Genomic DNA, 14,340 nt, shown 5'->3' on the forward strand with positions numbered 1-14,340 from the left:
GAGTGGATGAAACAACTATGGGATATTTACACAATGGAATACTACTCAGCCATAAAAAAGAAGAAAAATTTACCCTTTGCAACAGCATGGATGGACCTGGAGAACATTATGCTAAGTGAAATAAGCCAGTCAGAGAGAAAAATACCCTATGATTTCACTTGTATGTAGAATCTAATGAACAAACTGACCTAACAAGCAAAACAGAGACAGAGAGCAGGCTGACAGCTAGTTGGGAGAAGAGTTAGGGGGTAGAGGGATGGAGCACAAAAGGACTCATTGACATGGACAGCAGTGTGGTGATTGTTGGGGGGAGGAAGTATATAAGTGTGATAAATGGTAATGGAAAAATACAATAAACAACAAATTTAAAAAAATGAAGTATGGAATCTATATTTTAGTTAGATGTGTTTTTGCATCCTTTGTAGAATATAGGTCATTCTAGAGTTGGGCAAGAAGAAAACTAAATATTGATGATACCTTCCTTACGAATGACTTTTCTGTTTTGCCATTTTGGAGGTACAGCTCACTGAAGCAAACACATTGATGATGTCAGTGAGAGTAATGGTACTGTTTTCACTGTTTTTAATGCCATTATTGTGCTATTCTCTCTTTCAACCTAAGACATTAATGTTTCATGTTGATTAAATTTTAACATCTAAACTGTCCTTTTATGTTACACACAAATGATAAACTCGAATGTTCCAGTCAGAAGGCAGCTTTTTAGTTTCCCCATGGCTCCCAGTAAATTTATCAAATAACATTGCCCCACATTTCAGAAATGGCTTGTTTTTGTTTATCCTTCTTTAGTAACCCAGATTAAAGGGGTGTAGTGTGTATTTTTTTTGAGTTATGCTTTATATGAGTAAAACTAGATCCCCATTTTATACGACAGATTCATTCCTCGCCATTTGTACAGGAAGCACATTCTTGCAAATGGAATTGCATATTCCCCCTCGACTCACATTATAATTTTAGAAGTGTCATCTTTATTACAGATTGATTTCCAATTGACAGTGGTTTCTAACATGCTGCCATTGCCACCTCTAAGACATGTACTTTAGTCTTCAAATAAAAGCTAAGTGATGTAATGTAATCCCCTATTTCAAAAAATATTAAAGCGTATTTTTGGAATGTGAAGAAACTGGGATTTCTTAAAATAGGACATCCTCTAATGTGATTTGCCCTGTATTTATTTATCATGAGCCAGAGCAAATTCTAAGATACCCTCATATGTCATGCCTAAAGGAGGTCTCTTCTTTCTTTTCCTCTGCTCTTTCTTTACACACACTGCTCTGAGCAAGGGTGTTTAGCATATGGGTATCCCAAGGGAATCTGAAATAATACTTTGGTTTTCCTCTGTATTTTAACCTTTTAAAAACTTGGGATATTTATATTGGTTTTATAAAAGACCGTTTAGGTAAGTTCATGCTAGAATGAATGTGGCTCTAGAAATAATGAGAATGTACATATTTCCTTCATTGTCTTCTTAAAGGTCAGGGGCTTTGGAAAATTTTTCTTAATTTTTTTATTTTCAATTATGTTAAAATATAATAACAAAATTTATCATTTTACCTACTTTAAGTGTACAGTTAAATGGTATTAAGTATATTCACATTGTTGTGCAAGTGATCTCTGAGACTATTTCATCTTGCAAAACTGATACTGCATACCCACTAAACAACTTCCCATTCCTCCCTCCTCACCAGTCCTATGGCAGCCACCATTCTGCTTTCTCTGTAAATTTGACTACTCTAGGTACCTCATTTAAGTAGAAACACAATATCTGGCTATGTCACTTTGCATAGTTTATTTCCTCAAGGTTCATCTGTGATCTAGCATGTGTCAAAGTCCCTTTATTTTTAAGGCTGAATAATATTCCATTATATGTATATACCACATTTTGTTGGTCTATCCATCTGTAGATGTACACTTGAGTTGCTACCACCTTTTGGCTATTGTGAACATGGCTGTGCAAATATTTTTTGTAGACTCTGCTTTCAATTCTTTTGGATATATATCCAAAAGTGTAAATGCTGGATGATATGGTAATTCTGTTATTAATTTATGTTTTCCATAGCAGCTACACCATGTTACATTTCCACTAACAGTGGACAATGATTCCAATTTATCCACATCCTTGCCAACATTTGTTTTCGGTTGTTTTGACAGTAGCCATCCTAAGGGGGTATCAGGTGTCAATGGCAAAGTTTTTAAACTTGTTCCAATTTACAATTCCTTTGTACAACTATTCCAGTTCATTGCACTATATGTGGAACAGAACATATAACTATAATTATTATGAGGAGAAATCATGATGATTTAAATATGGGCAAGGGAGTCTGGAAATATATCAAACATATAGAAAATTTATTTTCTGCCCTGGCTGGTGTGGCTCAGTGGATTGAGCACTGGCCTGTGAACCAAAAGGCTGCTGGTTCGATTCCCAGTGAGGGCACATGCCTGGGCTGCAGGCCAGGTCCCCAGTGGTGGGTACACGAGAAGCAACCACACATTGATGTTTCTCTCCCTCTCTTTCTCCCTCCCACTCCCTCTCTAAAAATAAATAAATAAAATATTTAAAAAATAACTAATACTTATTTTCTGCATGTGAATGTACTTTGTACAATTGATCTAAGCCTGAAGTTTTTTAAGAGTTTCTTGAGAAATTAAGTTATAAATTGAAGGTAATATGTCACTATCAGTGGCAGCTGATCGAACAATGCATTATAGAAAGTTTGAACATCTGAAAGTAATTTTGAACTAATTTCTGCTAGAGAAATCTGTTTTAAATAATGAACGAACCAAACTACTTCTTGATATCCAGTCTGTTTTACAGGTCACATTACATAACCAACAAAAAGCATTTAACCTCTCAGTAAGTAACTGACTATTTCAGAAAGTAAACTATTTTAAAATAGCCATCTTAAAATTCTGTATATCTTGGAAGATCTAGTCTCATTCTAGACCCTTAAAATTTCTGGAGAGTTTATGATCAGGAAAAATATATAGGGATATATAATAGTAGAATGCCAAGGAATTTTTAATCTCTTTGATTTACTATCTATATTTACACATGTCACAATATTTTATAATAGGTAGCTTTTTTACTTTTGTAAAGAACTCTTTAAAGCCAATTATAAATGAAGTGCTAGATCCCAAACTTGCATATTTTTACCACTTTACTATCATTAGTGATTTACTTATATATTTCTAACATTGTAAGCATCTTGCAAGACCTTGTTCTTTTTACATTTTTAACCCCCTGTAACACGCCTAATATATTTTTGAAAACATTGATTTTCTGGTTTTGCAAGTAAAAATGAGATTTATTTGTTTTTCTGGATACTTAGCAGCATCGCACTTCATTATAAATGAGAATTGTAACGTCTGTATATATTTAATGGAATTGGATAGTTCTCATATACACACTTCTAGATAGTCACATTAACATTTCTTTTATCTTTGATAGTTGGTATATTGAATTATGGGAGGAGACTCTCCATGATATGTTTTAATTTATGGGGGTTGTTAACATGTTGTTGGCTCCAAAAATTCCAGTAAGATCATGCACATTTCCATTCATCTTCAGTAATGTTAGTACAGTAATATTAAATATTCACCATATTCATTTCCAAAGAGTTATTCAGTATCATGTTTTGTGTACTATTAAGAATACAAATTATATACAGGCATGAAAAGAATGCCTTATATTTTCCACTTTTATTTGCCCATTTTTGAGAAAATTTTGATGAAAAGTAACCCAAAGAACTAACATTCCACTGAATTTGACCCTTTATAAATGCATGCTCCCATTTTGCAGAAAGTGGTTGCTATGATTATTTTTTTCTTTTGGGTTTAAATATGAGGCAACCATGAAATGACTGAATCCTTAAGAGAAAAAAATCTATTTTAAACCAAAAACAGTACAGGAATGCCATTTTTATTAACCTCACTTTACTTATTTGTTTGTTTGTTTTTAGAGAGAGGGGATGGGAGGGAGAAAGAGAGGGAGAGAAATGTTGATGAGAGAGAGAAACATAGATTGGTTGTCTCTCTTATGAGCCCCGACTGGGGACTGAATCTGCAACCTAGATTAGTGCACATTGAGTGAGAATCAAATTCTGTAGGATGATGCCCAACCAACTGATCCACACTGGTTAGGGCTCCCTTTTTTTTTTATTTCTACCAATTTAAAACATGAAGAATCATTGTACCAGCTCCTACCAGGTGATCAGCTTATTCTTTGAATATTAATTATAATTGCTTTGCAATCATATATTGATTTAAGTCACTAAATAGTTTCTCAGTGGCAAGTCTGGGAAATATTAAGATAGGTTAAAATTATCTTTAGGACTCTTCCAAGTAATGCAACCACTACTAATCCATTTACAGATGCCCAAACACTCCTATAATACCTCATCTCTTAAATTTCCAACATTACCTACCATGACATCATTCAGGCTTTGGGATATGGCATTACATAGGAATGCCCTAGGTGTTTCTGCCTACCATGCTAAAATATATCTCTAAACACCTGACATCTAGGAGTGGCTTACGACCCAAAGTCAGTTGAAAACATTGTTCCACATTATTTCTAATGAAGTCTTAATCATTCCAGTGTTAGACATATCTCATAATTTAGCAACAAATAGGCCCTATAGTACAACTTCTATCTATTAGGTTTGTTTTATATTATTTATGTTATAAATATATAACTCATATGAATATAAAATAAATATAAATAGAGTTCATGTAATTTCTATGAATAGTGGTGTTATTAATTTTTCTGTCAGATGTATTTTAATTATTTTACTGAAATCACATTTGCCAAAAAAATTAATTAATTTTTTGGAGATCCAGAATTATTAAAGCTGGAAAATGTATTGTGAATGAGAACCAGATGTTAGTGTAAAATAAAATGCTTATGTATGTAACTGTACTTAGTCCTGCAATGATTATGTAAAATGTTTAATTGGTCTTTACACTGATCGTTACTGAACCTGTACAAAGTGGATGTATTTTATAAACTATTAAAAGTATAAGAGTTGAGTCTGTGTAGAAAATGTTTATGTACTCAACAGGGCAACAAAAAATGATGTAGCAGTTTATTCAGCTAACCTAGTGCTCTCCTCAACAACCACAAAATTGAAAAGATGAGGACTATACCAAGAAAATACTAATCTCAAAAGGAAGGATCATTTAGAGAGCAAATATTATGAAGTCATTAAAATAATTTATGGATGTGTACTTTTGAAACATAAAATACTGGACATGGTCCCATGGACTTGGAGATACAGTAAACTTGCTAAAACATGGTAGTAATTAAAAATGTTTATAATTTTCCTACAGGACATTGCTAGTCATGGCTTTTTTCCCAGACATTCCTCCTCTGTATGTGCCTTTAGTTTCCTTAAAAGGTTGAATGAGGATGAGTTTTGAAGTATCTTTTAATAAAATACATGTACCAGGCAAATATACAAACTACATTTTATTTCACTCTGGTTTATTTTTTGCAAATATCTAAAATGTCTGTGATCCTATCAGATGAAATATTTATTTGTTCCTTTTGTGTTTTCAAGTGCAAATGGTAATAAAGCCACAGTAAATTTTGATTAACTCGTATTTTCCTACAAGTTAGAAGTAAAAATGGATGAACGATAAAATGAGCTTAACTTTTGGTCAATCTTTAGATACTAGCTTCCTTGCAGAGGTGAGAGTTTCTTCCAATATTGTCCTGGAACTAGCTTCATTAAAATTATCTGGGATCTTACCAAAACAAAGAAGATTTAGATTCCTGGCTGGGCCCAGAAATACTCATTTAAGCAATCATCATCAGAGATTTGGATGTCCTTTAAAATTTGGAAACAATTGGTTTAGTGATTGAGCTTCCAATACTCTGGTCTCTCTCAGAGCTCATTTTCCTCATTGCTCGTTAACCTGAGCAAATTGCATGGAAGAAAGCCAGATATGATTTTAATGCTTAACATCATTTTAGATTCAGACTTTGTGATGTTCTTTTTTTTAGTATTTTATTTTTTAATTGTTCTATTACAGCAGTCTTGATTTTCCCTCACTGCTCTCCCCTGCCCCACCCAACCCTGTACTCCCACAGTCATTCCCCACTTTGTTGTCAATGTCCATGGGTCATTTATACCTGTTCATTGACTAGTCCCTTCCCCTTCTCACCTCCCTTAAACCCGTCACCCCTCCCCTTTGGTCATTGTCAGTCTGTTCCTTATATCCATGCCTCTGGCTCTATTTTACTCATTTGTTTGTTTTGTTCATTAGATTCCTTTTATAGGTGAGATCCCATGGCATTGGACTTTCACCTCCCAACTTATTTCACTTAGCATAATATTCTCCAGTTCTAACCATGCTGTCACAAAGGGTAGGAGTTCCTTCTTCCTTTTGCCGTGTAGTATTCCATTGTGTAAATGTACCACAGATTTTTTTGTTAGAGAGAGGGGAAAAGAGGGAGAAAGAGAAGGATAGAGACAACAATGTGTGGTTGCCTTTTGCATGCCCCCCACGGGGGACCTGGCCCTCAACCCAAGCATGTGTTTTGACCGGGAATTGAATTGGCAACCCTTTGGTTCACAGGCTGGGACTCAATCCACTGAGCCACACCAGCCAGGGCATATACCACAGGTTTTTGATCCACTCATATATGGATGGGCACTTAGGCTTTTTCCAACACTTGGCTATTGTAAATAACACTGCTATGAACATTGTGGTGCATAGGTTCTTTTGAATTAGTGTTTCAGGATTCTTAAGGTACAGTCTCAGCAGTGGGATTACTGCATCGAAAGGAAATTCCATCTTTAGTTTTTTGAGGAAATTCCATACTCTTTTCCACAATGGCTGTACCAGTCTGCATTCCTACCAACAACTAGAGTTCTCTTTTATCCACAACCTCGCCAGCACTTGTTGTCTGTTGACTTATTAATGATGGCCATTCTGATCAGTGTGAAGTGGTATCTCCTTGTGGTTTTAGTTTGCATCTCTCTGATGGCTAGTGATGTTGAGCATTTTTTCATGTGTCTATGGGCCCTCTGTATATCCTCCTTGGAGAAGGGTTTATTCTGGTCTTTTGCCCATTTTTTAAATTGGGTTGTCTTCTTGGTGTGCAGTCGTGAGACTTCTTTACATATCTCTCTTTGTCTTTAAATTTTGACTTTTTAATGATGATGTGTCTTAGAGTGAGCCTCTTTGGGTTCATCTTGGTTAGGACCCTCTGTGCTTCCTCAGCTTGCATAACTTTTTTGCTCATCAACTTAATGAAGTTTTGTCATAATTTCTTCAAATAGGTTTTCTATCCCTTTCTTCTTGTCATTTTGGTATTCCTATTATATGTCCATTATCATGTTTCACAGTGTCCTGCAGTTCCCTTAAACCCTGTTCATTCTCTTAGAGCCTTTTTTTCATTTTGTTGCTCTGTCTGGCAATTTTTTTCTACCTTGTCTTCCAACTTGCTGATTTCATCCTCTGCTTCATGTAACCTGTTTTTAATTCCTTCTACTGCATTCTTTATTTCATATATTGTATTGTTTTTTTCCTCCTGGTTCTTATTGATAGTTTCTATGTTCTTTTTCATTCTGGTGTAGTTTGCAGTAAGTTCCTTGTAGGTTCCCTGGAGTTCCTTACAGTTCTCACTGAGCTCATTGAGCCTCCTTATAACCATTATTTTGAACTCAATGTCTGATAGATTGCTTGCCTCAAATCAATTAGCACTCTTTCTGAGGATTTCTCCTTTCCTTTCAGTTAGGGGTTGTTGCTCTATTGCTCCATTTTAGGTGACTCTTCTTATTTGTTTCTGCTGCTTAGATTGATCTGCTTTGACTCCGATCTTCATGGTATGGCCTTCTGTGGTCAGAGACCTGTGGGATTCAGTGGTGCAATCTCCTTGATCTCCTGGACTTGATGCTCTTGGGATGCTCTTTATGCTGTTTATGTTTGCTCTCTGTTTGTAATTAGGTTTTGGTTACTGTTAGGCCATTCTTTGGTAGGTTCTTCCATCTGACTGGCTGACTGAGAGTCACTCTGTCCTCTATATCTTATGTGCTGTTGTACACGTGCTGCCAGAATAAAGCCAAACAGGCCAGGAAACAAACCCATACTCACACAATTAACCCCCAACCACCATCACACTATCAACAGCAAATGAATCAGTATTAATAAAGGTGTCAAGAGATTAAGACTATTATGAGAAATGAAAAATGAATATGAAATGACTAAGAGAAAGAAAAATTATTTTTAGAGGGCGGGGGGGCAATAATAAGAGTAGGGAATATGGTCCAGGCAAAGAGAGAAAGAAGGAAAAGTTTCATCTTAAATAAAAAAGGGAAGGAAGAAGGCAGAATGGAGTAAGAGAAGGGAAGCATATAGTATTAAGTTTAAACAGAAATTTAAAAAATTTAAGTAGTGAGAGAGAGAGAAGAAAAAATAGGAACCAAATTGGATAAAAAGATCCACCAGAGCACTACCAACACAAACAAAGTTGAATATAGCTGAGAAGAGAATAACAAGGTACAAAGAAAGAAAGAAAAGCTGAAGAAATGCCTAGAGGAAAGAGAAGTTATTTTGAGATGATAGAGGGAGAAGGAATACCAGGCTAAGACAGGGAAAAATTGAAATTCAAAATGAAAAAAAGGGGAAAAGGAAGGCAAAATGGAGTAGGAGAGGAGAATGGTAAAATTTGAGACTTGAAATACAAAAATAGTGAATATCTAGAAATAGAATTGGAGAAATGTAACAACCACCATATCCACAACTGAGGAAAAAGATTGATAAAAGTATTGAATGAGGGTATTATAAGAATGCAAAACGGAATGTGAGATGACTAATGACAAGAAACATCGTTTTTTTAAGATTTTATTTATTTATTTTTAGAGAGGGGGAGGGAGAGAGAAAGAGAGGGAGAGAAACATCAATGTGTGGCTGCCTCTCATGTGCCCCCCAAACTGGGGACATGACTTGAAACCCAGGCATATGCCCTGACTGGGAATTGAACCAGTGACCCTTTGGTTTGCAGGCTGGCACTCAATCCACTGTCACACTAGCCAGGGCAAGAAAAATGGTTTTGAAAAGCTGGAGGGAGGAAAAATAGTAAGAGTGGGGAATGGAAACAAGTAGAGAGACAAAATTATTTTGGAAACAAAATAGGTAGAGAGAAAATAAAATATAAAATGAAAATAAGAAGAGGAAAGATGAAGGTAAAGTGGAGTAAGAGAGGGGAGGAGCAAAATATAAGATTTGAAATAAACTATAATATAAAAACTAGTGACTTAATATGCACAAACTTGGCAAACAAGGTATGAATATTAAAAAGCTATGCAGGGGAGAAAATAACGCAAATCATGAAGAAGACCACAGTGGAATTCATCTCACTGTTTTCTCTTTCTTGATCTGCCCTGGTAATGTCAGATGGTGTCCCAGTTTGGCCCTTGGCAGCCTGTTCAAGGCTACCAGCGATCCATAGCTTGTAGCTGCATCCTTCTGTTGTTAATCTACTTAATCTGTAATCAGCAGTCAGGTTTAAGCACCACAGGGTGAGGCAGAGTCATTCCTATGGGCGGGGCTATTGATTCTTCTCAGGCTGATGCCATTCTGAGGGGAGTGCTCTGCCTGAGCAGGATGGCTGCTGCAGTATGGGGTATGTCTCAACACAGGGATCCCAGTGGCTGCTCCCTCAGTTCTCTCCCCAAAGCCTCCATCCCCAAACTCTCCTCCATCGTCCTAGTGTACCCTGCCCCCTGCCCCTTTGCTGGAGCCCAGGGTAAGTGGCTGCAAAAGAAATAATGTGTATTGACCTTTTAAAAGGCTCTGGTGACTCTAGCCACTTTTCCTTGGCAAACAGAAACCCTGCCACTTTTCACAGCTGGATGTTATTTGGGTTCCTTTCCGGCTCTGGTGGTATAGGCTGGGGAACCCAGCTTGGAGATCAGACCCCATACTTCTCAGGGGGAACCTCACAGATGCTGAACTTCCTTCCAGCACTTCAGCTGCTGCCCATGGGAGCCCAGCCAGCTGTCTTGGATCTACTCCACACTTTGCACTGGTCACATTGTGGTGAAGTGGTTTTTTTTCACCTGTCTGTAGTAATAAGGCATCTCTCCAGCTAGTGTTCCATTGGTTATTCTGGATGATTTCTCTACAATTTAGTTGTAATTCCAGATTGGTCCTGGGAGGAGGTTAGTGTAGCTTCCACTTACTCCTCTGTCATCTCCCTGTCTGTGATGTTCTTATTACTACTTGCTAGTGTAACCATCTAGGAAATTTATTTCAGGTAAATTTGCCTATGCATCCTCAGAACTTATACAAGCACATAGAACATAGTATATGTTCAATTTTAACTTAAAGAAAAAGAAAACTCAAATTTCAAATAATACATTTTATTTTCCTAGATTACAGGGTCCAGCAGAAGTAATGCCTGCTTCAGTATGGTTGGTAGAGTAATGATATGGGGGTAATAATTTATAGTTTTAATTTGAACATTTCACCTAAAATGTCGTATGTGTGTCAAATGTCAAGTGTATGTACACTGTAGTGTAGTATTGTTATGTTACAAGCTTACATGCTTATGATTGTGTAATAAGAGATTTTGCTACAAAAAAGGGGTGTTATTTGTGCCAGACACTGTATAAATAATGGGATAGGAATTATCATCTTGTAAATTTGACTTCAATGACAAATCCCATTTGATTTGTTGAGTATTAGTTTTTACTTATAATGTAAAATCTTAGCATCTCACATATATTTTTGTCTTTATGTGTATAAGGATTGATTTATAAAATGGTCTGTTATACACTTACATTTAAAGAGGTTTTAAAATATCTTTATTTTGTTTTTCTTTGAGTTTCATAAGATAGTTATGCTTCATTTAAAAGCCTACTTTACATTTTAGGAGCTGTATAACATTTTATATATTCATTTCTATGTCCCATGATACTCATTTTAAAATGTGTATTTCCATAAACATAATAGTAATATATTACCGGCTCCTTCAAATGAAAAACATCTGAACTTCTGCGAAGAACGCTTTAGAAAAATTCTCCAATTCTCTTCTGCCTAGAAGTAGAGTAAGAGTATTTTTCCATAATTAGTACTTCATGATTGACAAATTGGTATGCAATGACATTTTTTTAACTTCATAACATGCTTCAAAGTCTACAGCTGGGGTATATGATAATGTAAGAATTATTTTCAATACGTGGTATGTATTTTATACTGCATCTTTTTAGAACTACAATTATCTCCAAATTTATATTTTCCTCTAACTGTATGAACTACTTAAAATATTTTTATTGACATATGACCCAGAAATGTTGACAAATCACAGGTGCACAGGTCAAAGAATTCTTGCAAATTCAATGCACCCATGTAACCAACCAACAACCAGATCAGCAATCAGAACAATACTGCCACTCAGTACCCACATGATGCTTCCTCCTAGTCATTACCTCCTGCATATTACCAAAAAGTGACTCTCAAGATAATTTCTAACACCACAGACCAGTTTTGTCTGTTTTTGGACTTGATAAAAATGGGGCAGTGTGTGCTCTTTTCTGTCTGGCTTCTTTCATTCAGTTGCATGTACTTAAGGTCTTGCATTTCATCAAATGCTATTGTCTGTACCCATTTTGAAATAATAATGTGATTCTTTTATTTTGTTAATATGGTGAATTACATGGAATTATTTATTTTTAAATATTAAACCAGTTTTCTTTCCTGCAATAGTCTTTATTTGGCCCTTCTGCATTATCTTTCCATACATTACTGGGTTGGATTTAGTACTATTTTATTAGGATATTTATGTCTATATTATTGAAAGATATAGTCTGTAATATTTCTATTTCTATTATTATCTTTATTCTCCCCTCTACCTCATGCTCCAGTTTGGGTATCAAGTTCTGTTAGCCTCATAAAAAGTAAGGAACTGATTCCTTTTTTTCTATTCTCTAGGAGAGAGTGGGTTAATTGTGCTTTAATTTTCTGCTTTAAATACTTTGAAAACTTTACCAGCATAGCTCTCTGACACAGTATATTTTAGTAGGAAGGTTCATAACAACAGATTCAATTTAAGAGTTTTAAGATGGTTACAGTTTTCTAGTTCTTCATGTGTCAATTTTACTTACTTGCATTTTCCAAGTAGGTTTTCCATTTCATCTAAATTAACAAATGTATACAATTGTTCATCACAGTCTTGTTAAAAAAACAGAGTTCAACTAAGTAAAATTTAAAGATCTTATTGACTTTATTCAGTGATTCATGAATCAGGTGTCATCTAATTGAATAGAAAAATGAAAAACTTTAAAGGCAGAAGTGGGGGAGAAACAAGGAAGTTATACTACACAAAAAGGCAGATTGGTTATGGCAAGGTTACTCCTTTACGGATGACAGGATCAACTGGGCAGACGACCTAACTAGTACTGATCAGGCAATTCCTGAGTAACTTGGTCGATTCTAATTCCGGGAGTGCTGAAACTGTAATTAAGTTAAATCTAGGTTCAGTGATGTGGGGCTTACCAGAAGCAACTCCATTTCGAGTCTATTGTCTTGTTTTTAACAGCCTTGTATCTTTTTGTTTCTAAAGTGTGAATTATATTTGGTAAAGGGCTCCAAATCAAATAACAGTATAAACACAGACAGACATACACACACACATATATAACCCACCCAGAACAATAGTTATTTGTGTGTGTGTGTGTGTACATCTATAAAGGGGTGGACAAACAGGTTTACAGTTGTGAGTATGCATAAGAATTTATTCTTGTATTATTATTTATTAATTATTGTTTTATTTTCTATATGAGGAACTATAAACCTACTTTTGCTCACCCTGTATATATGTGTGTATATATATTTACATGATATATATATGTAATTTGTATATGTATACATATATATGTGTATGTGTCTACATGTACCCAGATTATAATAGATTATCTTGAACCCAGAATGCTCCTTTTTCATTCTCTTTGATTGCTATCACGATACATTAGTCTTGCTTGTTTTTAAACTTCATGTAGATCAAATCATATGGAATGTTTCTTGCCTCAGACATTTTTTTTACTTAATATTATGTCTGTGAGACACATCCATATTGTTGTGTTTATCACTATGTTAAAATTGCTTTGGTAATATTCAATTGTGGCAATATACCACATTATATTTATCCATTCTACTGTTGATATACACAGTCTGGCACAAATAACACCTCTTTTTATCACAAAATCATAAGCATGTAATTCTATAACATAACAATATCACACTGAAGCACACCATACGACATATTAGGTGAAATGTTCAAATTGCTGTCCATCTTGTGCGAGACATTCACGTACCCTACCGACCACACTCAGGCAAGCCTTACATCTGCTGGACCCTGTGTATTTTTCTCTAGTTATTGGCTATTTTATATGAAAAAATTATGAACATTCTTATACATATGTTACTGTGGACATCAACTATTCCTTATGTTGGATATACACTCAGGAATGGAATTTCTGTATTGTAAAGTAGACTTATGATTAGATTATCTATGGCAGGTACTAACATTTTTTAAAAGATTTTGTTTGTTTCTTTTTAGAGGGAGGGAAAGGGAAGGAAAAAGAGATGGAGAGAAACATCAATGTGGTTGCCTCTCACATGTCCCCTACTGGGGACCTGGCCTGCAACCCAGGTATGTGCCCTGACTGGGAATCAAACCAGTCACCCTTTGGTTCATAGGCCGGCACTCAATCCACTGAGATATACCAGCCAGGGAGGTACTAACACTTTTTATAAATACTATTTTACAATTCCATCAGTAGTGTAAGAGGGTTCTGGTTATTCCCTCTGGTTGTTCTGGTTGTTCCAAGTGTAATTATTGTTGGACAATTTTTCCATTCTTGTGTGTGTGCAGTGGTAAGTGAAGTTAATTAGGATATTCTTCCCTGTTTTCCTCTAGAAGCTTTATTCTTTCAGCTCTCATGTTTACATATATGATCAAACTCCAATTAATAGGATCATGATTATTTTCTTTCATTAGATATCCAAGTGTATTTTATTTATTTACTTTTAAATTAACTGCATTTGAGTCTGAGGAAAATCATGTGTGGGGGTCAGTTTGTGGACTCTAGCCTGTAATTACTGTGCTGCTTTTGCACCAACACCAAACTCTCAATTATTTTCTTCATAGTAAATCTTGAAATTTGATAATGTAAATTCTTCAGGTTTTCTGCAATAGTACATTGTATGTTCTTGAAAATTTGTATATCCATAATTTGAGAAACAGCTTATCAATTTAGAAAGGAATCTGGGGTTTTAACTTGAATTGTATTAAATCTAGGAAATATTTTG

Source organism: Desmodus rotundus, chromosome X, assembly GCF_022682495.2.
Source record: "Desmodus rotundus isolate HL8 chromosome X, HLdesRot8A.1, whole genome shotgun sequence".
Classification (NCBI taxonomy): Eukaryota; Metazoa; Chordata; class Mammalia; order Chiroptera; family Phyllostomidae; genus Desmodus; species Desmodus rotundus.